This window comes from Ursus americanus, chromosome 30 (genome assembly GCF_024610735.1).
Source record: "Ursus americanus isolate L20-20 chromosome 30, mUrsAme1.1.p, whole genome shotgun sequence".
NCBI lineage: Eukaryota > Metazoa > Chordata > Mammalia > Carnivora > Ursidae > Ursus > Ursus americanus.
Window position 1 is genome coordinate 17,211,988 of NC_142156.1, and position 27,883 is coordinate 17,239,870.

Below are 27,883 nucleotides of genomic sequence, written 5' to 3' on the forward strand. Positions count from 1 at the left end.
CTGATGTGAGACTTCTGGCTCCCAAAATAAAAGAATAAATTTCTGTTATTTTAAGCCACCAAGATTGTGGAAATTTGTTACAACAGCCTTAGGAAACAAACATAATTGATACCTCCTTTCTAGAAAACAGTTTGGCAAAACCAAATTATAAACTTGGTTATGTGCATAACGATGAGCCAGCAACTTTACTCGGGATAAACTCTGAAGAAACATTTGTCCACATCCCCCAGAAGACTCATGTAAGAACATTCCTTGCAGCATTGTTTATACGGACAAAACCTGGAGACAAGTTACATGCTCCTCCACAGGAGAATGAATCAACTGTGGCATATCCACATCACGGAATAGTATGCAGCAGGAAAATGAACACGCTGCAGCCATTTGCAACAACAAGCAAAAATTTCACATACCCAAAGCTAAGTGGAAGAAACAAGTCACACAAAAAAATATGAACAGTATGATTCTGTTTACGCAAAGCTCAAAAACAGGTAAAACTAAACAATACATTGTTTTGGTGTTTAAACTATAAAGAAAAGAGGGGAATCATTAAAGCAAATTTCCAGACAGTGTTATTGGAGGGAAGGAAGGGTCTGTGGTGGGGGAACACACAGGAGGCTTCTGGGTAAGGTGACCATGTATTTTGTTGATTAACTGGCATACTTTGGGGGATGAAAATGAAGGTGCTAGTCATAATTATGGCAGAAAACAGGTACAGGGGCGCCTCCGTGGCTCAGTTGGTTAAGTGTCTGCCTTGGGCTCAGGTTATGATCCCAGGGTCCTCGGATCCAGCCCTCCATGGGGCTCCCTGCTCAGCGGAGAGCCTGCTTGTCCCTCTCCCTCTGCCTGCCGCTCCCCCTGCGTGTGCTCACTCTCTCTCTCTCTCTCTCTGGCAAATAAATAAATAAAATCTTAAAAAATAAAACAAAACAAAAAGCAGGTACAAACCCAACTGTCCCAAACAAACCAGAACGTAAGATCATCCTACTTCTGAGACATAGATTTTCTTTCAGGGCCTAGTTGGTGTAGATATGGGTATTTGTTTTTACTAGTGCTTTTCAGACTGGACAAATACATTTTCTATATACAACTTATTCCAGAATCATTTCTTTTTTCAACCAAATAAATGAATAAGGTGGGTTCCAGAATCAGTTCAGTTTTTAGTAGCAATTCGAAATACAGAAACAGTCTCTTGACTAAATTCAGCAGAAAGGGAATTTACTACAGGGAGAGCACTGAGCTCACACAATTGCCAGAAAGGCTGGAGAAAGAGGTCAGAAAACGCACAAACAGAAGGCAGGCGCACAGCAGGGCCCACGGCCAGAAGCTGGCCCGGACCAGACTGCTGAGGACACGCAGCTCCGCCCACTGCGGCTGGCGCTGCCCACCCAGCCAGGCCGGGCCAAGGAACGCTCCTGCCAGCCTCCCTGCTACTGCCATCCCTGGAGCCCAGATGGTGTTGCCGCTTCCACACCACCCGCAGTCCCCTAAATTTTTCCTTGTCCCTGCTGCTTTGCCGACTCCATGGTCGAAGCCCTCAGTGGGTGCATCAGACTGGTCGAGCCAGCTGCCAGGGACGCTAAGAAAGTGAGTACTGGCCCACTTCCGCTTCTTTGGGAGCGGGCGCTGACGAGAACCATTACCTGAGGAAGTCCCAAATTCAGGGTGAGGGTGCAAAGGCCCAGCGGCTGAAAAATGGAAAGCCCACGACGTTTGCGAGGTGCGTCAGAGACCAGGAACAACGCCAAAATGGATCCAAAAGGATCTAGGGGATCTTAAAGGTGGCCGAGTTCTAGAATTTTAGAATTCCCCTCACTAGCTGGGCTCTGGTTAAGACTTCGAGTGAGGTTTCTATAGTTAACACCTAGGTCGGTGTTAGGGTTATGGTTAAGAGAAGCGGCCACATGTATGGAAAACAAACAGCGCTTGGCCAAACTGCCCCCCGCCCCTACCCTGGACCCTGGTTCTAGACCAACTGGATCACTGATTGGATCAGCAAGGCCACCTGATCCAAAGCTAGTCAACCCATTGGCTAGACAGTAACCAATTAGATATTGTGTCTCCGGCAGGTGCTCCCAAGCTTCCTCAGTGGGCGCTGTGGCTCTTGTTTCTGTCCTGTTTTTGTTTTTGTTTTTCATAACAGCCCTAGGCGAAAAGAAAAACCTAACAGTTCCGTTTATTAAGTAGCTAGCTCCAAACAACTTAGTCAGTCATTATGGCCTAATAACTTAGACTTTGAAAAGATGAAAGAAAAATTTTTTATTTCATTCTTAAATAACCACAATTGCTGTCTAATGGGATGGGTGTGCCTGTTGAGGCGCTGCACGAATTCTCAAACCTTGGAAACAGATTGGGCTACACCTTCTTTCCTGTTCCAGGTTGATTTTCAGGTAGTAATTGCTTTTTATTACGACATCCACGGAAAATCCACCTTGCAAAGATATGACATCATGGAAAGGAATGTCATGGAATCTAATGCTGAAACTAGCTTGAGCTACCCTGAACTAGTAGTTCAAGATGCATCGGGGAGATGTCAACTATCATTGTATGTGCCTTGAAAATGTAAAATACGACGTGGTGCCCCTGTAAGTTTGCTGCAGAGCCTCTGGGTGCCTTGGCACACAATTTGAAAATTGCTGCTCTAAAGCATAAACTAAGAAAGGCAGGAGCTGGTCAAATCAGGGTAGGGTCAGATGTTTTCATGCTGACAAATAATCAGAGAAAACTTATTTGCAAAGAGAAGGGGAAGAATCAAAATATAGACAAGCCAATAGGCCACAGAAGGAGCAAAAAAGAAAGGGCAGTCATCTGATGCACTACTACCTGCGAGATCATAGATTGCATGATCTCACCCCAGCATCCATGTCTGACCTTGAGCTCCTGATCTGTTGCCGTAAACTAGCTCCTCCCACCATCTTTCTAAGACTCACAGAGTGGTGGCAGCTCCATCCTTTCAATGGCTCAAGCCAAAATTTTGAATCATCCTGACTCTCTTGTCCTCTTTGGACCATCCTTAATTCTCTTATTTTCTCACATCCTACACCCAATCCAATCCGTTAGCAAATCCCATCTTCACTTGCCTTCAACATAAATCCAGAATCTGACCACTTCTCCCCATCTCTGTGCTGTTGACTCAGCCACCATCACCTCTCATCTGGAAAGGCTGTGACCTCCTCACTGCTTCTACCTGGTCTAGTCTCAGCCCAACAGCCAGAGGGATCCTCTTTTTTTTTTTATTACAAAATTTTTTAAATTTCCTGTTTCATCATAATCATATAGGTTAATTTTACATTCTATTTCATAATATATATGCCTTTATTTTACTATTAAAGTAATACTTTTTAAAAGTTAACAATAGAAAATTTATATGTATAAGTATATATATATATAAACAGAAAATTCATATATATTACTTACAATCAATATTGCTTACTTGATATTTGGGGGGTTTTTAGTTTTTTTGCAATTTAAATTCAATTAATTAATTAATTAATATATTATTAGTTTCAGAGGTAGAGTTCAGTGACTCATCAGTCTTATATAATACCCAGTGCTCATTACATCACATGCCCTCCCTAATGCCCATCACAGAGTGATGATCCCCCCAACCCCTCCCCTCCAGCAACTCTCAGTTTGTTTCCTATGATTGAGTCTCTTATGGTTTGACTCCCTCTCTGATTTCGTTTTATTTTTCCCTCTGTTCCCCTATGATCCTCTGCCTTGTTTCTTAAATTCCACATACAAGTGAGATCATATGATAATTGTCTTTCTCTGTCTGATTGACTTATTTCGCTTAGCATAATACCCTCTAGTTCCATCCATGTCATTGCAAATGGCAAGATTTCATTTTTCTTTTGATGGCTGAGTAGTATTCCATTGTATATATATACCACATCTTTATCCATTCATCTGTCAATGGATACCTGGGCTCTTTCCATAGTTTGGCTATTGTGGACATTGCTGCTATAAACATTGGGGTACAGGTACCCCTTCAGATCACTACATTTGTATCTTTGGGGTAAATTCCTAGTAGCGCAATTGCTGGGTTGTATGGTAGCTCTATTTTCAACTTTTTGAGGAACCTCCATAATGGTTTCCAGAGTGGCTGCACCAGTCTGCATTCCCACCAGCAGCATAAGAGGATTCCCCTTTCTCCGCATCCTCACCAACATCTATTGTTTCCTGACTTGTTAATTTTAACCATTCTGACTGATGTGAGGTGGTATATCATTGTGGTTTTGATTTGTATTTCCCTGATGCCAAGTGATGTGGAGCATTTTTTCAAGTCTGTTGGCCATTTGTATTTCTTCTTTGGAGAAATGTCCGTTCATGTCTTCTGCCCATTTCTTAATTGGATTATTTGTTCCTTGGGTGTTGGATTTGATAAATTCTTTATAGATTTTGGATGCTAGTCCTTTATCTTTTGTAAATATCTTCTTCCATTCTGTTGGTTGTCTTTTGGTTTTGTCAGCTGTTTCCTTTGCTGTGCAAAAACTTTTTATCTTGATGAAGTTCCAGTAGTTCATTTTTTGCCTTTGTTTCCCTTGCCTTTGGAGACATGTCTGGCAAGAAGTTGCTGTGGCCAAGGTCACAGAAGTTGCTCCCTGTGTTCTCCTCTAGGATTTTGATGGATTCCTGTTTCATATTTGGTCTTTTCCATTTTGAGTCTATTTTTGTGTATGGTGTGAGAAAATTATCCAATTTCATTCTTCTGCATGTGGCTGTCCAATTTTCCCAACACTATTTGTTGAAGAGACTATCTTTTTTCCATTGGATATTCTTTCCTGCTTTGTTGAAGATTAGTTGCCCATAGAGTTGAGGGTCCATTTCTGGGTTCTCTATTCTGTTCCATTGAACTATGTGTCTGTTTTTGTGCCAGTACTATACTGTCTTGATGATTACAGCTTTGTAATAGAGCTTGAAGTCCGGAATTGTGATTCTACCACTTTGGTTTTCTTTTACAACATTCCTTTGGCAAACTGGGGTCTTTTCTGTTTCCATACAAATTTTTAGTATTACTCATTCCAGCTCTGTGAAAAAAGTTGCTGGTATTTTGATAGGGATTGCAATGAATGTATGGATTGCTCTAGGGAGCATCAACATTTTAACAATATTTGTTCTTCCAATCCATGGGCATGGAATGTTTTTCCATTTCTTTGTGTCTTCCTCAATTTCTTTCATGAGCATTCTATAGTTTTCTGAGTACAGATCCTTTGCCGCTTTGGTTAAGTTTATTCCCTGGTATTTTACAGGTTTGGGTGCAATTGTAAATGGGATCAACTCCTTAATTTCTCTTTTTTTCTCTCTCATTGTTAGTGTACAGAAATGCAACTGATTTCTGTGCATTGATTATATCCTGCCACTTAGTAAATTCTTATGTGAGTTCTACAATTTTGGGGTGGAGTCTTTTGGGTTTTCCACATAGAATATCATGTCATCTGTGAAGAGTAAGTTTAACTTCTTCTTTGCTGATTCGAATGCCTTTTATTTCTTTTTGTTGTCTGATTGCTGAAGCTAGGATTTTCTAGTACTATGTTGAACAATAGTGGTGATAGTGGACATCTCTGTCATGTTCCTGACCTTAGGGGACAAATTCTGTTTTTCCCCATTGAGAATGATATTCACTGTGGGCTTCTTGTATATGGCTTTTATGATACTGAAGTATGTTCCCTCTATCCCTACACTGTGAAGAGTTTTAACCAAGAAAGGATGTTGTACTTTGTCAAATACTTTTACTGCATCTACTGAGAGGATCATATGGTTCTTGTCCTTTCTTTTATTTATGTGGTGTATCACATTGATTGATTTGCAGATGTTGAACCACCCTTGCAGTCCAGGAATAAATCCCACTTGGTCTTGGTGAATAATCCTTTTAATGGACTGTTGGACCCTATTGGCTAGTATCTTGGTGAGTATTTTGGCATCCATGTTCATCAGAAATATTGGTCTATAATTCTCCTTTTTGATGGGGTCTTTTCTGGTTTGGGGATCAAGGTAATGCTGGCTTCATAGAAAGCGTTTAGAAGTTTTCCTTTCATTTCAATTTTTTGAAACAGCTTCAGAAGACTAGGTATTTATTCTTTAAATGTGTGGTAAAATTCCCCTGGGAAGTCATCCGGCCCTCTTCTTTGTTGGGAGATTTTTGATTACTGCTTCAATTGCCTTGCTGGTTATGGGTCTGTTCAGGTTTTCCATTTCTTCCTGTTTCAGTTTTGGTAGTTTATACGTCTCTAGGAATGAATCCATTTCTTCCAGCTTGCCTAATTTGTTGGCATATAGTTGCTCATAATATGCTCTCATAATTGCTTGTCTTTCTTCGGTGTTGGTTGTGATCTCTTTTCTTTCATTCATGATTTTATTTATTTGGGTCCTTTCTCTTTTCTTTTTGATAAGTCTGGCCAGGGGTTTATCGATCTTATTAATTCTTTCAGAGAACAAGCTCCTAGTTTCATTGATCTGTTCTACTGTTCTTTTGGTTTCTATTTCATTGATTTCTGCTCTAATCTTTATTAATTCTCTTCGCCTGCTGGGTTTAGGCTTTATTTGCTGTTGTTTCTCCAGCTCCTTTAGGTGTAAGGTTAGGTTGTATTTTTGAGAACTTTCTCGTTTCTTGAGAAAGGCTTGTATTACTATATACTTCCCTTTTAGGACTGCCTTTGTTGTATCCCAAAGGTGAACAGTTGTGTTTTCATTTTCATTTGTTTCCATGAATTTTTAAAATTCTGCTTTAATTTCCTGGTTGACCCATTCATTCTTTAGTAGGATGCCCTTTAGCCACCATGTATTTGAGTTCTTTCCAAATTTCCTCTTGTGATTGAGTTCCAGTTGCAAAGCATTGTGGTCTGAAAATATGCAGGGAATGATCTCAATCTTTTGGTACCAGTTGAGACCTGATTTGTGACCCAGTATGTGATCTATTCTGGAGAATGTTCCATGTGTACTTGAGAAGAATATGTATTCTGTTGCTTTAGGATGGAATGTTCTGAATATATCTGTGAAGTCCATCTGGTCCAGTGTGTCATTCAAAGCCCTTGTTTCATTATTGATCTTCTGCTTTGATGATCCATCCATTGCAGTGAATGTGGTGTTAAAGTCCCGTAATATTATTGTATTATTATCAATGTGTTTCTTTAATTTTGTTATTAATTGGTTTATATAATTGACTGCTCCTATGTTAGGGGCATGAATATTTATAGTTGTTAGATCTTCTTGTTGGATAGACCCTTTAATTATGATATAGTGTTCTTCTTCATCTTTTATTACAGCCTTTGGTTTAAAATCTAATTTATCAGGGTGCCTGGGTGGCGCAGTCGTTAAGCATCTGCCTTCGGCTCAGGGCGTGATCCTGGCGTTATGGAATCGAGCCCTGCATCAGGCTCCTCCGCTGGGAGCCTGCTTCTTCCTCTCCTACTCCCCCTGCTTGTGTTCCCTCTCTCCCTGGCTGTCTCTCTCTCTCTGTCAAATAAATAAATAAATAAATAAATAAATAAATAAATAAATAAATATCTTTAAAAAAATAAAATCTAATTTGTCTGATATAAGGATTGCTACCCTAGCTTTCTTTTGATGTCCATTAGCATGATAAATGATTTTGCACCCCTCACTTTCAATCTGGAGGTGTCTTTGAATCTAAAATAAGTCTCTTGCAGACAGTATATTGATGGGTCTCACTTTTTTATACAATCTGATACTCTGTGTCTTTTAATTGGGGCATTTAGCCCACTTACATTCAGAGTAACTATCGAAAGATATGAATTTAATGCCATTGTATTACCTGTAAAGTCACCGTTTCTGTATATTGTCTCTGTTCCTTTCTGGTCTATGTTACTCTTGGGCTCTCTCTTCACTTAAAGGATCCCCTTTAATATTTCTTGCAGGGCTGGTTTGGTGATGACAAATTCTTATTTTCTGTTTGTCTGGGAAGCTTTTTATCTCTCCTTCTACTTTGAATGACAACCTAGCTGGATAAAATATTCTTTGCTGCGTATTTTTCTCATTTAGCACCATGAGTATATTATGCCAGTCCTTTCTGGCCTTCCTGGTCTCTGTGGAAAGGTCTGTTGCCTGTCCAATGTTTCTACCCTTGTAGGTTACAGACCTCTTGTCCCTAGCTGCTTTCAGGATTTTCTCTTTGTCTCTGAGATTTGCAAGTTTCTCATTATTATATGTCAGGGTGTTGACCTATTTTTATTGATTTGGTGGGGGGGGGGGTTCTCTGTGCCTCCTGGACTTGAAATCCTCTTTCCTTCCCTAGATTAAGGAAATTCTCTGCTAGAATTTGTGCCAATATACCTTCTGACAGAGGGATCCTCTTAAGATGGAAGTCAATTCTAGGCTCTGAACCCTTTGATGGCCCCCATCTTGCTCAGAGTCAAAGCCAAAGCCCTTAACGTGGCCATGCAGCCCTACAGGAGTTAGCCTCAGGCACCTCTCACAATAGCATCTGCTGCTCTGGCTCTCAGTTCATTCCAGCCATCCCAGCCTCCTTGCCATTCTTCAAACATGTCGGGCACAGTCCTCCTCAGGGCCTTTGCACTGGCTGTTTTCACTGCCTGGAACATCATTTCCCAGATATCCTCACGGCTTACTCCCTCACTTCCCTTAGTCTTGGCTCAAATGTCACTTTGCCAGTGAGTCCTCTGCTGACCTTGTGTATGAAACAAAAAGAACACCTCCCCCTCCTCACAGCACTCCCTGGCCACTCAATTTTAGGAGGGATCACTTGAGTTGTAGGAACTGACAGACTCAAATGAACTCATGTACAAAGAAGTATATTTAAATAATTCATTTTTTTAAAACAAATACATATTGTGCAATCTATGTGCCAGACATTAAGCCAGGCATTGAGGGTAAATTGGCTGCTTCAGTTCAAAGGTGGCCGTCTCAAATTGTGGCCAACACAATCAGTGTCTTGGACCATGTTCCCCAGATAACTATCCTCCCCTATTCAGAAAATACACTAGGAGGTGCTTAGAACTGCCTGGGAAGTCTGAGTTGGATTGTCTGGGTGAAGCCCCATTCCAATCACCATTCTAGGCCTAGAAACTGCATTCATCCTGCCCTGCCCTGCATGTCCAGCTGCCATTCAGGACTGTGGTAGTGAGGCTGGCCCAGGGAAGTGCTCAACTCCTTTAGTCTGTGGGCTGGCAGGGAAATCCCAGGGGTGAGCCGCCACGGACATGAGTAAGAACACAGTCCAGGCCATGGGTGCAACTTGATTTTAACTTGTAATATATTTAGACATATGGTATGTGGGTCTCCATTTGTACTCTTATTCGAATAGGATCTAGATTCTGGTACAGGAATGGCAAATTATGGCCACCATGACTGTCCCCTCCCAGACCATGGCAGACATCAATAATGGATCACAGCATTCCTTCTCCTTGAGATGTGGTCTCAGAACTCCTTCACACATAGCACTCTGGGAAGCCACTACTAATCATCCATCAGTATGAGAGTTGCAAGGGGAGTTCATTCCCTATTCTAGCACATTCTACATGGCAGTCTGCTCCGTGCCCCCACAGTCTGTATCAAGAAGTCTCATTCTTGTCCAGAAACTTTTTTTCTCCTGAGAAAAAGAAACCGCTGATGCTAGATGTTTGTGGAAAGTAGATAAACACTCAAATGCTGTCTTTGGTTGCTCCTCAGACGGTCCTGATATTCTACGGAGAAAAGAAAAAAAATGAATAAAATAATTTCCCATTTGGGGAGCAATTACTTACATCAAAACCATTTTTTAAAGCCCACTCTTTCCTCTGGAGAGATTAATGTTTTGCATTAAGGCCTAACACAACACATTCTGACTCCCAAGATTTTTTGGCAGAAATGAAAATCCTGATGGCTCTTTTTGTTTGGTTTATTTGCTTCTCCTTGTGGATCTGTTTCTTTGCCTTTTTTCTCTGTTTGTCTCATTCTCTCTTTCTTGTCTCTGCTCTTCATGTGTATTTGTCTCTCCCCATCTCAATCTCTCTGTCCCTCTCCACCTCTGTCCCTCTCTTCCTTGGTGGACGGGCAGCCAATCTCTCAATGTGAATCTGTCACTTGAAGTATGTATGTGTGTCTGTGTTTCTTTGTTTCGGTCTCTGCACGTGGGTCTCTCGGCTCCCAATCTTTGTCTCTTTCTCTCTCTCTGTCCAGTCGTGTCTGACTTTCTCTGCATTAGTCTCTCCATCTCATTTTTCTGTCTCTTCCTGTGTTTATATCTCTGTCTCTATGTGAATTTCTCTATCTCTTTCAGTGTTTATCTCTCTCCATCGTGCTGCTTGTGTCTCCTCTCCCTCATTCTTTTTCTCCCTCTTCCCCCCACCTCCCATCTGCTTCCCTCCCTTTGTCTTTCTGTCCATCTCTGTATGCTTGTGTCTGTCTCTCTCTCTGAGCATCTCCATCTGTCAGTCTTTCTCTCTCTGCCTTTTAATCTCTTTCTCTCTGCTTTTCCTCCTCCCCCTTGCCTCCAATCTACCCATGTTTCTCTTTTTATATTTCCCTTTTTTATCCACTAGAGCACTAAGGTTGAGTCCAGATAGCAAAACAGTGACTGTAAAGTGAAAAGTCACCCAGAGGTTTCCAGGCCACCAGATGTGCAGCATATTTAGACTGAACAGCTGGATAATTAAACAACTTCCTTGTCCCCCCACCCCCACCGGAATGTCAGCCGCCAGGGCGTCTCAGACAGCCTGTCTATGTGAGGACATATGCGTGTATGTGCCGGAGTGTTCCCTCCTGAGATTCTGTGCAAAAGTCACCGTTCTCTCGAAAACCCCATGCGTATTCTTTAATGTGATCAGATTCATATTTCCTTTCCCACAACCTCCTTCTTTTTCCTCCTCCTGGATAGTCTGGCTTAGAAGCCTGGTGCTGTTTGTTGAAGCATCTCAAAGACCTTCCACCTATGTCCTGTGATCTTCATCGTGATCTCATGAGTGAGGTGTTGGGGACGATAAAATAAAAAGAGGTAACAAAGGTCTAAAGGAAGCCGTAGAGAAAGCTGGCAAGAAAACCCTTAAAGGCAGGGCACTGCCTTATTCTTGGCACTCTTTTACTGATGGCGAAACTGACAGGCAAACTCTGGGGTCCAGAATCTCAACAGAATTAGTGCACAAAACCAGAACACTCAGCTCCCAGCATGCAACTCACCTCCCAGCACCACAGACCAGCAAAACTGGGTAAGACCTGCAGATGGGACATTGTGGGACAGCGGGCATCACCTCAGCCTCTTGCATCCAGCAGATGGCCCTGAGCTCAAATCCCCCCTCTGGGACTTAGAAGCTCTGTGGTCTTGGGCAAGCCTCTGTTTCCTCACTTGTAGAAGGGAGATGATAATAGCATCTGCCTCGGAGGGATGTTGTGAGGATCCAGTGAAACAAAACGTGGGAAGTTTCTGGATGATAGCAAATACTCAAATATGTATGTTGCTATTGTTAATATTAGAATTCGCATTCGTATAAAACTAATGCCCAAGTTCACACAGACCAGTTAACCGCAGATCCAGACTCAGCATCGAGATCCCCGAGCTCTGACATCGGTGTATCTGCATCAAGAGAGTTTCCTGCCACCTTCTCCGAACAAAAAAGCACAAAAACATTTTTTGAGCACTTTCTCTGTCCCAGACACGATCACAACACCATACACATGTTCACTTCATTTAATCCTCAAAACAACCCAGTGACATACGTCCCCTTATCGTCCCCACTTTATTAAGAAACTGAGGCCCAGAGAGCATAAGAAACTTGTCCCAGAACACACAGCTGGTAGGTGGCAGGGCTGGCTGGCACCAGAGTCTGCCTTGTACTCCCCACACCTGCCCTGTTTTCTGCTCAAATTCTTAGAGATTTACCCCAAATTATGGTTACGTTCCTTTAGCTTTCTCTTTCTCGCTCACCTTTTGCTTATATAAGTAACACGTGAATACGTTCTCAATGGAAAAAATTGGGGGCATTACTGCAAAGTGTGCTTTGATGTTACCCCTAAGTTCCACTCTTTAACAACTTGGTAAGAATCCCTCCAGACTCTCTCCTGTACATTTGCATATGCACTTACTGCCGTTTGTCAGGCCCTTTTTGCTGGGCCTCTAGAAAACAGTAGTTGAGGTAGCGACCCTGTGATTGAAGGAAGGTGGTGGGGCCTGAAGATAGTCTCACTTTCTGTTTCCTAGAAATCGGTTACCTATAAATATTCTGAAAGCTTCCGGCAGGTTGACTTGGCCAAGGTCCCAGTGATTTGGATGCATAATAACTTTTCTTGGCTCTACACAGAGACAGAACCAGAGAAGGATGCATTTATCTTGGTCATACAGCAGCCACTCCCCACATACGGTTCTGAGCCCTCGAATGTGGCTGGTCCAAACAGACGTGCTGTCAGTGTAACATACACTTCAGATTTTGAAGCCTCATGTGTTAAAAAAGAGGATAAAATATTTCATGAATACTTTTCTTTAGACTGATGACATGTTGAAATATTTTGGATATATTGGGTTAAATAAAATATAATAGTAAAACTAATTTACTTGTTCTTGGGGCACCTGCCTGACTCAGTCAGAAGAGGATGGGACTCTTGATCTCGGGGTTGTGAGTTTGAGCGCCACATTGGGTGTGCAGATTACTTAAATGAATAAATAAATAAAAACTTAAAAAAATAATTTAAAAATTAATTTCACTTGTTCTTTTCACCTTTTTAGTGTAGCTACTGGAAAACTTCATATTCCACATATGCTTCACATTCTATTTCTAATGGGTGGTACTGTTCTAAACAGTTGCTCAAGGAGACACTCTATCTTTTTTAAAGATTTATTTATTTATTCTGGGGTGTGGGGGGGGGGGAGGCAGAGGGAGAGGGAGCGAGAGTCTCACGACCCTGAGATCATAACCCGATCTGAAACCAAGAGTGAGCTGCTTGACCCACTGCACCACCCAGGTGCCCCCAGATACTCTATTTAAAAAAAAATTACTGAAAAAAGTAATAATAGTTAAATTGTGTTGAGTGCTCAGGGCCAAGTAGCAGGCTAAACACTTCCCATCTGTCATCTCATCCATCCCCTCACATAGCTGTATAAGGTAAGCACTATTGTGAGCTTCATTTTACAGGGGGAAAAACTGAAGCTCAGAGAAGTGAAGTTATTTGCCCAAAGTCACACAGCCAGCAAGCAGTAGAGCAGCAATTTGAACACATCACTCATGGGATTAACTCTGCACAGCGACAGATCAAGAAAGCCGTTCATGGGGACTCACCTCAGAGTCAAGTGTGGCCAGAGGAGGCCTTTGAAAAGTTTGCTGGCATTGGGTAAAAGGCAGAAGTCCCAAGAGAAATGCAAGCCCATCTCACTGACAGGCTTGGTGAGATCTTCCTTAGAAAGTTTTTTCTAATATTTGTGCTTCCTTCTTCCTTTAGTAATAAAACCACACAAGGCCATCCAGATTAGAGATTACACTTCATCATAGCTCCACTGCAGCAAGATATAACCATATGATTACCTTCCAGCCAATAGGATGTAAATAAATGTATGTATAAGTTCTAGAAAGTATCCTTAAAAGTAGGAGACACACCCTTCATTTCCCCCTTTACAAGCTCTCCATGGTTGGAATGCAGATGTGATGGCAGGTGCTATAGCAGTCATATTCTATCACAAGAGGGGAGGTACGTACTGGGAATAAACGAAAAACAAGATGGAAGTAGCCTGGGTACCTGTTGATTATAGAGCTGCTGTTTAGCCCAAGGCTGCCTAGTTGTACCTTTATATGAAAGAGAAATACGTTTCTGTATTATTTCAGTAACTACTAGTTGGATCTCATTATTAAAGCAACTGAACTTGTATTAAAACTAATACAGAGCCACTGCTCAGAGTGACAAGTTGTAGACTGAATGGAGTGGAGAAGAAAAGATCAGTGGAGAGCTTGGTGGGAGTGTTAGACTGCTTCAGATGGCACTGAAGGCATTAGAAGGGAGATGGCGGCTATAGAAATTAAAGGGTTAATGTCTCAGGACCGTAAAGCACCATGCAGAATAAGCAGGAAGGAGTTATCCAAATGGTCAAGCGAGTGATTCTGTAAATTGGGGTTAAGCTCTCTAAGCCTCAGTCTTCATATCTGTAAAATAAGTTGATAATGCTAATGCATTGGATAAAATCATAAAAAGGTATTGTTGTGGGGATAAAATAAGACACAGTTCTTAACATGATGCCTGGCCCATAGGAAGTGTACAATATATGGTGGTGGTGGTGGTGGTGGTGGTGGTGGTGGTGGTGGTTGGTACTTCTTTCTATAACTGGGCTGGCTGGTCTTCTAGCTCTCCTGCTACTGAAATGCCTTTCTACTGGTTGCCCAACAGGAGGCTGAAATGGTGACAGCCTATTCGTTCCTTGGGGAGGGGGTTAGGGTGGTATTTTAAGTGCTGATGGGAAAGAGCTTAATATTTGTGACCAAAAGGGCAGACGTAGTAGACTGTATTATTGTTCTCAATTTTTCACTCCTTCCTCCTTTCCCTATAAAAGGATTGTATGTCACCACCCCCCCTTGGCCATATGACATGCTTTGGTCAATAGGATTTGAGGGGGAGTGAGGCACATCACATCCAAGAGAGAGTTTTAAGGGGGTTTAAGGGGAAGTCTTCTGCCACAAGAATGGGCATGTTCCTCAGGCACAGAATGAGAAGGTACACTGAGCAGAGCCCAGCAGAAGCACAGACATCAACGAGAGCAAGAAATGTGTGTGTGTTGTAAACCATTGAAATCTTAGGGTTCTTTGTTATGCAGCAAAGCTGATTGACACATTCACCCCCAGATTCTGAGAAGGTTTGAGTGCTTTGGAGAAAGGCAGACCTTGGTTCAAATTCCAGCTCTGCCAAGTATCCAGTGTTGGGTGCCATTGAGCAAATAAGTCACTTCACTTCTTGGGGCTGCATTGTCCTCATCCGTGATATGGAAATGATGAGTGCTCCTACATCATAGGTTACGGTGAGGATTAGATCATGTACACAAGGGGCGTGGTGTTGAGAAAGGGCTCTGTTCAGAGGAAAGAGAAAAGTCTGAGGCATGGTCTTTTCTCTTAGGTGGAAGGACCAGTTCAGCTGACATTTCCAATCCCAGGCCTGACCGACGCCTGATCCTGGGCCTCAAACTGGGATTCTCTGAGTCAGGCTCTGGCAAAGCACCCCTAAATAATCTGGAAAAAATAATTTAGGACAAGAACCCCACAACAGCGTCTAGTTTAAGCTACATCGGCTTCCTTCCTCCACCTTCCTCTTCCCAGCCTCGGGTCTCTGAAAGAAACCCTCCCCCTCAAAACCCACAAGAACAGAAAACCCACAGCTGGAGGTTGCCTGGCTTGAACTCTGAAAACTCATAACAAATGGCAAATTCGTTTGTGCTGATCTTATCAATAGATGTCCTTCCTGTTAGGCTGTTTGAAAAGAGAAATTGGTCCCTAGTCAAAGTTTGCCTGCTCTTGGCTGGACTGGATGACCTTGAAGTTTCAGGCAAGTTTTTATGACGTGGAAGTGGCCCATCTAAAAGGTCTGTGAAGACACGTTACACTCGTGTGCACATTCACACACGTATACATGACAACATATACACTCGCACTTGAGAACTTTCCTTGGCAACCTGCAGATAACACATTTCTCTCCCCACATCATGCCCAGAGCATAAAAAATAATTTAAAAAAAATACAAAGCAGGATGTATACCATATATTGATTTTGATTCAGCCAGTTCCCTGCTTAGGTGACCTCTAGGTTTTTTTCTAAGTTGCTTGTTTTGTTTGCACTTACAAACAACGTTGATCTGTATAGGCAGTTAGTGGTTAGGACTTTAGACTCTTAGTTTGAGTTTCCCCTAAAGAGACTCAGAGACAAGGATTCTACTGCAAATTACTTGAGAGGTGATTCCAGGAAATATCAAGAAGGGAGTAGGAAAGGAAGGAAGTTAGTAAGAGTACACTTCACCAAACAAATTACCACTACGGGCAGCTGGGACTCATTCCTGCTGGGGAGCACTGGGAACCATAGAACATGCCTCAGAGTTATCCCAGAGGCGAGGGGGCTGGGGTATTTATCCTCCAGAGCAAGAACTCCTGTCAGTCATTGGCTGAGGGATGCTCCCACGCTAACTCCCTGGCACTTCTCATTGGCCCCCACACTTGCTGAGCCAGCCCTGGTGGACAGAGTCAAGTCCAAGTGCTGGCAGTTAGGAGGTCTGAGACCCGAGGGAGCCAGGTGAGGTGCCTGGGTTGCAAAATCTAAGGAGGTACTCACTTTTGGGTTGTGCAAGCGTGGGGCGGGAGGTTTGAAGCATCAGATGGGCTTGCACGGAAAGGTGATTACCGGAAGGAGGTCAGGGAGGCGCTGACGGTGTCTGCTCCAGGCTCTGCAGCCAGGCAACCTGGGTTTGAATCCTAGCTCAGCCACTCAAGGGCTACTTACTTAACTCCCCTGTGACTCAGCTTCCACATCTGTAAACTGGGATAATCATAGTCCTTACCTCATAAGACTCTTTGGGAGGGTTATACAGGATAATTCACATAAAACACTTAGAACAGAGCTGGGCACAAAATAAGTCTCCCGTAAGTGTTAGCTCTGATAACATTGCCATGAATATTACAGCACACATTTCCTGACACAGATTTTGAGAATTAAGGAAGCAAGATCACCTAATAGTTAAGAAAAGGACCTTTTGAGTCAAGCAAATGAGAGTTCAAGTTCCTGATCCACCACTTACTGTGTGACCCTAGACTAGTCACTTAACCTCTCTGGGCCTCAGATCCCTGATGTTTAAAATCATTACTAAATAATAACACACTTTACCACAACTAAAAATTTTTTTTCTAGTAAATAAAAAGGTGCACGCAAGGTGCTTCTGTAAGCATTGTGCCTGACTTGAAGTAAAGTGTGCAATAAATCTTAGCTGTGACTATTGTGTGTTCAATTTTCCATCCAAGCAGGAAGTTGCTGCTGTGTTGGAGGAGGCAGGAAGATATAATTCACTCAGCAATATTTACTGCACACCTGCAAGTTGCAAGATGCTAAGATGGAAAGTGAGGGCTATTAGAAAGAAGTGTTAACACTCCATCTTGGCCCTTGTAGTGCACTGGAGTATTTTTGTTCCTACTTTAATAAAATCACACATTCAGCCCTTTGCTTTGCTCCTCCCTGGAGTGGGCAGAGTAAACTTTCCAGCAGCCCTGAGATCCAAAGCCAATTCAAAAGAAGGCAGAAAAAAAAGCTAGAAAAGCTTGGTCTCTGATGACTTTGCGGATCCCCCACGCAAACCGTGAGCTGCCCACCCATGAACCTGTTTTCATATGAGAGAAAAACAGAGTAACATGTGCTTGAGTGTCTGTTATATGCAGCCGAAATTAATCCTACGGTATACATCTCTGTCTTTTATTTTCTTATTTTTTATGCTCTGGGTATGGCATGGGGGGAGAACAGTGTTACCTGAAGGTTACCAGGGAAAGTTCTCAAGCCTGGCAAGGAGGAAACAGTTTCTAGGCTGACTCCGGCAGAGTTTTGCTGCCCTGCCTGGCCTCTGGAGTCCAGCCCTCCTCTTAATCTCTTATTCCGGTCAGAGGCCTCCAACCCCTCTTCTGCCATAACCCCGGGTGCCTCCTGCTTTCTCTAAAGACATGCAGCAAACACATCCATCTTTTCAGATCACGCCTGAGGCTGGAGAGGATGAAGAGCGGTTGGAGCTGCCCCCCACCAGCTCAGCCTTCTTCCCTCTCCTCTCTTTCCTGTCCTCACCGGGCACTGGTTCTACTCACAACACACCTGTCCATCTTCCTGCCAGGCCCATTAATAGAGCAGCTGGGCCTTTATATCCTGACTGATACATTTTTTTTTCTTGTGTCAGGAGATGTCAGAACTGCTGGACAATTTTCTGGCTCAGCCTAGGACAGCAGGGTTAGAAATTTGGAGAAAGGAGGCCAACCACTATCTTCAAATTCAGCAGCCATTTACTGATCACCTATTCTGTTTCTCTACCCACCCACCCCCATCTTCTTACCTTCTTCAAGGAAAAACACCTTGATTTTCCGCAGGGCACCCCCCTCCCCCACAACCAATGGTTCACTTTTTCTGCCTGACGGCAACTCCACTTCCAGTGCCCAGGATGATCATGTGACCTGGCCCTGGCCAATCAGAGTCTCACATGCCCCTGGCCTCAGATTGCCAATCCACTTTGGACCACTGAAGAGTCAGATCAGGACTTCTGTTCCGTCTGTTAGCCACGAGTTGGCTCCCTTCTCATCTGGTCTTGGAGTTGTGAGAATAGGGAGCTGCTAGCATCCATCTTTCCACCCACAGGGCAGCATCTAATGAGGAGAGTGGAGTTAGCACAAAAGGAAGCTAAACTGAGTGGAGAAATGAGAGACATAGAGTGAGGCCAGCCCTGTTAGCATCATTTGAGCTCCTGGATCAAGCTACACCTGAATGTTTCTTAAATTATGCATGCATTCTTCATTCATATAAGCAATTAACTTCTTCACTTAAGCCACCTGGACTTCAGTTTTCTGATTCTTGCAATTAAAATTCCCAATTTTCTATCTCCTTTCCCTCATTACATCACCCTACAACATTCTATATAGTTCACTTATTTATCCTGTCTATTGTCCCCAACATTCCCCCAAGTGCTGCGTAAGGTCAGTAATTTTTATCTTTCTGGAATGGAGGAGAGGGATTCTGTTTTGCTTACTGCCATAGTCCTAGAACACAAAATAGTGCTTGGCACCTAGGAGATGCTCAATAAATATTTTTTAATAGAAAAATGGAGTCCTGAATAGTCCTGATAGGAGAGATAGATAGATAGATAGATAGATAGATAGATAGAACCTCATTTGGACTTTGTTCCCATTTTGCAGATAAGGAAAACTAAGGCTGAGAAGTTTAATGTGTCCAGAGTGACTGGCCTAATTAATGGGCAATCTGACATTTACACCAAATCTTTCTGGCTCAAAGTCCGCTGGTTTTACATTACATTGCACTAAGGTTCCCTTTATCATTCTGAAACAACATAGTCACAATGTCACCATGACAACTACCATTTACTGAACTCTTGCGGCTGCCAGGCAGACTCTCAGCCCTCTGCATGAATTGCCTTATTGAATCTTAACTCTCTGCTCCGCACCAAAGTAGATGCCACGAATTATCCCAGTTTACAGAGAAAGACATCGAGGTTCATAAATGGGATCAGTGCTTTTATAAGAGACCCCATAGAGCTCTGTCAACCCTTCTGCTATGTGAGGACACAGCAAGGAAACAGCTCTCTATGAACCAGGAAGCAGGCTCTCACCAGAGACCCATTCTGTTGACACCTTGCTCTTGGACTTCTGGACTCCAGATCTGTGTGAAATACATATTCGTTGTCTCTAAGTCACTCAGTCTATGATAGTTTTGTTATAACAGCCCAAAGGGACTAAGACATATGTATTACTTAGTCAGAAAAGTAAAGCAAAAGACAGAAACTTAAAGGTAAAAAATAAAATAAAAGTACCAGGTATTCCAAAGGCCAGTGTTTTTCAAATTTCTTCACAACATTTGCCATATCTTTATGCCCTCTGTATTATTACATATTGAACATACTTAATCAACTTATAATTCTTGTACTTAAAATCTATTTAAAAAAGAAAATTTTCATAAGTGGAAATCCAGTGTCACTTGCCATAAATAGAAGACAACTGTACCTGCATAAACTTTGAAGACAAAACAATGTCCTTAAATTCTAACTGGATGTTTTCTCACCTAAAGACTGGACCTGAGGTCTAATCTCGCTTTATTAAAAAGAGGTTATCAGGGTTAGGACACTGTTAAAGACTTAGCAGCACCAACTGAGACTTTCTTCTTAAGAGCATCTTTTCTAATTAAAATATTAAATTAAAATTTAAAAGTAACTCACTGCTCCAAACATGGGGTTGTCAGTGGAGACCCATGGGTCTGGCACATGTTTTTGTAAATAAAGTTTTATTGGCTCACAGCCACACTTATCCATTTACATATCGCCTGCGACTGCTTTTGTTACAGTGGCAGGGTTGAGTAATTGCAACAGAGACTGGCCCAGAAAGTCAAAAATATTTACTATCTAGCCGTTTATTGAGAAAGTTTGACAACCCCTACTCTAAATCAGGTAATTCAAATTCTGTGGTGTGGATTTTTTTTTTTTAAAGATTTTATTTATTTATTTGACAGAGATAGAGACAGCTAGCGAGAGAGGGAACACAAGCAGGGGGAGTGGGAGAGGAAGAAGCAGGCTCATAGTGGAGGAGCCTGATGTGGGGCTCGATCCCAGAACGCCAGGATCACGCCCTGAGCCGAAGGCAGACGCTTAACCGCTGTGCCACCCAGGCGCCCCTGTGGTGTGGATTTTTATCACCTTCTAGGAGAAGTGTCTCCTTTTAACCAAAAACTCATTGCAGTCTGAAAATGTCAAATGCCAACATCAAATGCCATCCAGTTTGTGTTGAAAGAGGCTCTTTATTTATTTATTTTTAGATTTTTAGATTTTACTTATTTATTTGAGAGAGAGTGAGAGAGAGAGAGCATGTGTGTGTGTTTACTTGCAGGGTGAGTGGCAGAAGGAGAGGGAGAAGTAGACTCCCCGCTGAGCAGAGAGCCTGATGAGGGGCCTGATTCCAGGACCCTGGATCAGGACCTGAGCCAAGGCAGCACTGAGCCATCCAGGCACCCTGCCCTGAAAGAGGCTCTTTAAATGCAAAATTCCTCCCAACTTTCTGAAGGCAACAGGCCAGAAATGCCTCCCCCATCCTGAGTGAGGAGGTAAGAAGAGTGGTCAGAGCCCCTTGTTTCCCGTGGGTAGGTTTGCTAGGGGTAGAATTGTGTGCGACTTTATTCTTTCCATTTCTCTATATTTTCCAAATATTTAACATATTGAATTACTTTGCTTAGGCTACCTTAACAAAGTACCACGGACTGGGTGGCTTAAACAACAAACGTTCACTTTCTCACAGTTCTGAGGCCAGAAGACCAAGATCAAGGTGTCAATGGGGTTGGTGTCTTCTGAGATTTCTCTCCTTGGCTTGTAGATGGCTGTCTTCTCCCCATGTCTTCCTTCTCTACCCATCTGTATCCAAATCTCCTCTTTTTATTAGGACCCCAGTCATGTTAGTTTAGGGTTTGCCCTAATTACATCATTTTTACTTTAAGTACCTCTTTAAAGACCCTATTTCCAAATGCAGCCACATTGCAGTACTTGGGATTGGGACTTCAATATATGAGTTTTAGAGAGACATAATTCAGCCTGTAGCACACGTATTATTTGCATTCTTTAAAAATGGACAGTAAATTGCTAAGTATTTTTAAAATGTACACTAACAATTGTAGCAAACATTTTAACCTGAAATTTTTGTTATGTGAGTAATGTGGGTCTAATACTTTAAAAACTCAAAATAGTGCAGAAGGGTGACAAGAGGAATATAGACACCTACCTACACTCAATCCCACTCCTCCCTGTTGACAGTTTCTTGATATTTTCCAGGAATTTTCTCTACTGAACAAGGATATACAATATCTTCATAATTTTATTTTACAAACGTGGGATTATGTTTTATATATATGCTCTACAATTTGCCTTTTTACACTGAACAATAAATAAATTATTGTGTATTTTCCAAGCAGTACGTACATCTTGCACCCCAAACTCCACCTCAACACTTGCTTTGAGAAAACCCAACTTGCAAAGGGGTTACTTGGAAACAAATCCCAGACATCATGTCATTTCACCTATAAACATTTCAGTAGTTATCACTAAAAGATCAGTAAAAGATTTTATTTTTAAGTGTAACTACAAAATAAAACCAGAGGAAGAATATGGGTGGTGGTTTGGGGAAAGGAGGATGATGATTCTTTTAATTTCTATTTCTGTTACTGATATTGCAACACTGATTCGGGGCTTTGGAATATAAAATCAGTAAGGAGCCATTTGTTCCCTACTTCCATTCCCACCACCAAAATAGACAAAGTTTCATAAGCCCCAAATATCGTTCTGGTTTTCAACCTTCCTTAACCTGTAAAGCAGCGAGGCCAAAGAGAGTATCCCAGGCCCCAGGGGCTGCTTTCTTACCTTGCAGTGATGGACATTCCAGGGGAAGGCAGAGGCCTGCTTTGCCCCATGGGATGCCCCACAGATGGCCACTGCTCCCCACTGTCCCCACATGCTGTCCTGTAGGCCTCAGCCAGACCTGTGACAAGAGGTTAAGTAGCAACCTTACAATGCATGCCTCCCCAGAGCCGAGTGCTCTGTTAAGCATTACCTAGATCATTGACTCCTGCCCCCAACTATTATTGTCCCCATTTTGCAACTATACTATTAATAGCTTCCATTCATTCGTTTATTCAACATATTTTTAGTGAGCATCTTGTATGTGCCAGCCACTGGGAAAACAGCCGTGAACCAAGCAGACAAAACCCCTGCCCACACAGTACAGAAAATGGGCACACAAAGACATCATACAATGGCAGAGGATGAAGAGTGACCTGGAGAGACAAATAGAGTAAGGTAAGGGGAGAGAGCATGATGGAAGGGCTGGGGAAGGAGGCTATTTTAGGCAGAGTGATCAGTGAAGTCCTCTCTGACAGCTGAGGGTGATGGCTGAGTAGAGACTCAAATGGAGCAATGGAACAATTATCTAGAGGAAAAAGCATTTCTGTCTAAGGCATGCTCTAGGACGGGAATATAGTTGAGATGTTTAAGGCATAGCAAGGAGGCCAGGGTGTCTGCCAGTGGCAAGTAAGGGAGAAGGTGGTGGGGACCTAGGCTGGAGACGTGATGCAGAGCCTGTCCAAAGCAGTTCATACCAACTCCCAAGAGCTGGGGGACATTGCATTGGTAGCTTGAAATTGACCATGGTGAGAATATTTACACCACGAAAGTTGGCCAACAGTGTATGTAAATCAGGGCTTTTTTTTTTTCTTGGAGAGGGACTTACCAGCACACCACTGTTTGTAGGCCACAATTTGGAGTTTAGATTTCACTCCAAGTTTGAGAGGAATCCATAAGAGTCTTTGGAAGCAGAGAAGGCCATGATCATCTTTCCGTTTCTAAGACCTGGTTCCTGCCTGCCAGGTGGAGAAGAGGCGGCAGGAAGGCAAGAGTAGAAATAGTTGACTTGGAAACGTATTCCCAGAGCACAGTGCAGTGGAAAGATCAGTGTGTCGCACTGGAGACCTACGGCCTTCCCGCCTCTGCAGACGGCTAGCCGTGTAGTCTTCACCAGTTTGAACGGTTCACATCCACAAAGCGATGACGGGACCCTTCTAAGAGCTGTAACTACATCAAAGTAAAGTTCGGTGAGGCATATGGAAGCCACAGGAGTTAATATATACAATGATGAAAAGTTAGTTTATGTGTTTTGCTGAGATTGGAAGTGTATCCTCATCTCCTTTACAATGGGGACTTCTGTTTCTGTCGTTCAACCAGTAATGCTCTTGCTGAGGTTCCCCCTCCCCACCCCCCAAAAAAGAAATTGTTACCTTTGGTCCTGCAGGCAAGAGATGACAGTGGCTTGGACTTGAAGGGGCTGAGTCTGGGATGCGTTGCATTTGCTGATGGATGGGGAGTGTGAAGTGTGAGCAAGAGAGCAGTGAGGTTTATTGTGACTGTGTGTTCTGGTTATCTATTGCTGCATAACAAAACACCCTGAAACATAGTGGCTCAAAACAATCACCATCATTTATCCAGCTCGCAAATCCGCAATTTAGGCAGGGCTCCGTGGGGACCCCTCATCTCTGCTCTACTTGGCATCAGCTGGGCCGGGTGGGGGTGGGGGGCTCAGGGGACTCCATGGATGCTGGACTCATCTGAAAACCCTTCACTCTCATTGTGATGGTTGGTGCCGGCTGTTAACTGGGCCCTCACCTGCAGCCAGAACATCCACATGGGCCTTCTGCACGTGGCCTGGCTTCCTCACAGCACAGTGGCAGTTTTCCCAGAGCGAGTGGCCCGAGAAAAAGAGAGAGTCAGGGGAAGCTGTGCTACCTTTCTTTCCCCCAGCTTGACTGACATATTATTGATATTTAACATACATAAGTTGGGGTGCCTGGGTGGCTCAGTCGTTAAGTGTCTGCCTTTGGCCCAGGGCGTGATCCCAAGGTCTGAGAATCGAGCCCCGCATCGGGCTCCCTGCTCTGCTGGGAGCCTGCTTCTTCCTTTCCCACTCCCCCTGCTTGTGTTCCCTCTCTCTCTGGCTGTCTCTCTCTCTGTCAAATAAATAAATAAAAACTTTAAAAAAAATACATAAGTTTAACATGTAGAAGTGATGATTGAGTACATGTATATATTGCAAAATGATGACCACAATTAGGTTAGTTACCACCTCTGTCAAATAATTATGAATGTAGGGGTGTGTGTGTGTGTGTAGTGATAATATTTAAGACCCACTCTCTTAACAACTTTCAAGGATACAGTACAGCACCATTAACTATACTCACCATGCTGTGTGTTCGATGCCCAGATCTGATTTATCTTACAGCTGGGAGTTTGTACCCTTTGACCAACATTTCCCCATTTCCCCCACTTCCCCCAGACCTTGGTAATCACCATTTTACTCTCTCTGAGTTCAGCGTTTTTAGATACAGCATATAAATGAGAACATAACATCTTTGTCTTTCTCTGTCTGACTTATCTCAGGCTAGGAGAGAATGGGATGGCCTATCCTACTTCTGAGACACAGCCTCGGAAGCCATGTAGTGACTTCTGAGCTAGGCATGGTCCCACCCAGTCTCAAGGGTCGGGAACCTGGATTCCACCTCTTGGTAGGGGCGTGGTACGGTTCTAAAAGAGCAAGTGGAACTGGAAATATTGTCATGGCCAATTTTGGAAATGCCGTCCATTATGTTGTGTTTTAGGTACCCTGTGAAGCAGCCCATATACGTGGTCTCATTCAATCTTGCACTATTTTCACCTCATAGATGATACAACTGAGACTCGGAGATGTCACCTGCCTGAGGCCACCCAGCTACTAAGGGGACAGACAGGGGGTTAGGTCCAGGTAATAGGCAAGCACCAGCCAAGTGGCAGAGAATGGCCTTTGGAGGGGAAGTCAGAGACAGGGTAGCCAATATTGGGGAACTGGCTGCTCCCACTCCCTCACAGCCCCTCTGGCCTGCCCGGGGTTAGCCTTTGTTTCCCAAATGGCTCTGAGACCACAGTGTTCCACTAACTACCAGGCTGTGAAGAGGAGATAAGCTTTGAACATCCATAGGCAGAAAAGACAATTTGCCCTGGGGCAGGCCCTGGGAGCCTGCTCTGGCTTAGCTCTGGAGGGCCCCGAGATCTGGACAGAACTTCCTGGCCAGGCTGGGTGTGGGCCAGTGTGTGGGCAGATGGAAAGGCTAGTGGAAAGCACTTACTCCAGAAATCATCAATATGTGGCTCCGCTTCTCAGCAGGGGTGCTGGAGGGCCAGGCATTCCAGGCCGCACAAATTCGAGATCCACAGAAGGCTTTCTAAGCTAAGCCAGCAGCCCCTTCACTGCAGTCGATACTTCCTAGGAGAAGAGGCCAGGTCAGTACAGAAACCAAGGTGGTCTCTAGGGAGCACTGGTTTCTCTGCCCCTTTGCCCCATCATCAGCTTCCGCAGTGGGCAGCACTCAGTGGTTTTCCAGCATGCTGGCAAGGAAACATTGGCTTGTTGCTGGCAAGGAGGCACTGGCTTGGGGTTTGACACCAGAAAAAATTGCCAGAATAATATGGGGAGAGGGGATGTCACAGAGTTTATTTTTATTTTTGTTCTTTGTGTTTCCTTTTTTCTTTTTATTTTTGTAAAGCTATCTCAAACTGTATATTAGTTAATTAATTATTCTTTTATTTTTTTATTTAGTAGGCTCCGCATCCAGCGTGGAGCCCAACACAAGGCTTGAACTCACGACCCTGAGACTGAGACCCGAGCTGAGATCAAGAATCGGTTGCTCAACCAACTGAGCCACCCACGTGCCCCTGAATAATTATTTTTTAATAAACCATCTCAGGTATTTACAAAATGATATCAAGTCCCCAAACTGGAAACAACCCACGTGCCTCCCAATAGGTGAATGGATAAACATATTCTTATCTATCCATTCTATGAATACTTGACAGAAATAAAAAGATATGTTCTATCGACACACATAACGTGTATAATCTTAAGACCCTTGGTGCTGAGTGAAGGAAACCAGCCATAGAAAGAGCTCACGCTGTGTGATCCCATTTATCTGAAATGCTAAAAAAGATAAATCTAATCTGTCATGGTAAAAAGCAAATCAGCTGTTGCCAGGAAATGGGTGGAGGCAGACTGACTACAAAGGGCATGGAGAAAATTTTGTGGGCCACGGAAATATTCTGTATCTTACTGGGTGGTGGTTCCATGGTTGTATTCACTGGTCAAAATTCATTGAACTGTACAACTAAAATGGGTGCATTTTATCATACCTAAGTTGTACCTAAATGAAGTTGATTTTTTAAAAGATTTTATTTATTTGACACGCACACAGAGAGAGAGAGAGAGAGCATACGCAGGGGGAGCAGCAGGCAAAGGGAGAAGCAGGCTCCCCACCAAGCTGAGAGCCTGACGCAGGGCTCGATCCCAGGACTCCAGGGATCATGACCTAAGGCGAAGGCAGATGCTTAACTGACTGAGCCACCCAGGTGCCCCAATAAAGTTGATTTTAAACACAGTAATATAACAGGCTCCCACATAACCCACCTTCCCATTTAGAAAATAAAACATTAGAAAGGAAATTGCACTCAGTGTGTACCCATCCCCAATTCCTTCCTTTCTCCTTTCTTTCTAAATATGTTGTGGTCTTTATATTTTTATTGCAGGGAAGCACTTTCCTGAATATGATATGTATTTTTCTCATGTGTCTTTGTGCCTTTACTGCATCGGGTATATTCCTAAACCAGTATTTTTCAAACCACAGATTGCAACCCTTTAGTAGATTGTAAAATCAGTTTAGAGGGTCACACCAGCATTTTATTTCATTTGGTAAAGATTCATTTATTTATTTGAGAGAGAGAGAGAGAGAGAGAGAATGGGGAGAGGGGCAGAGGGAGAGGGAGAGAGAGAAACCCAAGCAGAATCCCTCCTGAGCGTGGAGCCTGACACACGGGACTGGATGCAGGGCTTGATCTCACAATACTGAGATCATGATCTGAGATGAAACCAAGAGTTGGAAGCTCAACCATCTGAACCACCCAGGCACCCCACACAACCATCATTTTAAAAATTAGAGGGGTGCCTGGGTGGCTGTCCGTTAAGCATCTGCCTTTGGCTCAGGTCATGATTCCAGGATCCTGGGATCCAGCCCTGCTCAGTGGGAAGTCTGCTTCTCCCTCTCCCCCTGCCTGGCGCTCCCCTTGCTGTGCACTCTCTCCCTCTCTCTCTCTCTCTCTCTATCAAGTAAATAAATAAATAAACTCTTTTAAAAAATTAGGATAGACTAGGGTAAGATAGGACTAAAAAATAAGAAGAGTGTATCCCATGTAGTAGGGTCAGTATTGTCTTCTGAAACTTTTGCCCCAGTTTTACGTCTGTGTGTATGTGTACTGGATTGGGACATACGATATCTTTCTTACAGCACCACGTGGCCCCCCCCCCCAAAAGTTTGAAAAACTCTGTCCTAAATATACAGTACTGTTGTGTCATTTATGTAAATAGTCTCCTGCAGAGCTAATCCTTCCCCAACTGGGTTTTGCAGACTTGACATTAGCTTACAGATATATCCATATTGCTCCATGCAGCTTGCTTTCATTCGTTTCCACCACTGCAAAAACATGCCTCCCATTATTGGATTTTTTTCTTTTGCCAAATGGGGCATTCGAAAAAAAAATAGCTGTCACTAACGCCACCATTTCATACTGGGAAGGCCATTTTAATATAAATAAAGCTGGAAAGCCCTACCCTCAGAATCAA

The 27,883-nt window shown here is 43.2% G+C and overlaps 1 long non-coding RNA gene across 2 annotated transcripts; it reads left to right on the forward strand.

Moving 5' to 3' along the window:
* Positions 1 to 1,429: 1,429 nt before the first annotated feature.
* LOC148107447 (uncharacterized) lies at positions 1,430 to 26,060 on the forward strand. 2 transcript variants are annotated; one of them, XR_015722390.1, is made up of 4 exons: positions 1,430 to 1,584; positions 5,810 to 5,905; positions 22,344 to 22,491; positions 25,814 to 26,060. It is a non-coding gene; the product is annotated as an uncharacterized LOC148107447 (long non-coding RNA). The 2 variants fall into 2 exon arrangements; XR_015722389.1 differs by lacking the exon at positions 5,810 to 5,905.
* Positions 26,061 to 27,883: the final 1,823 nt, after the last annotated feature.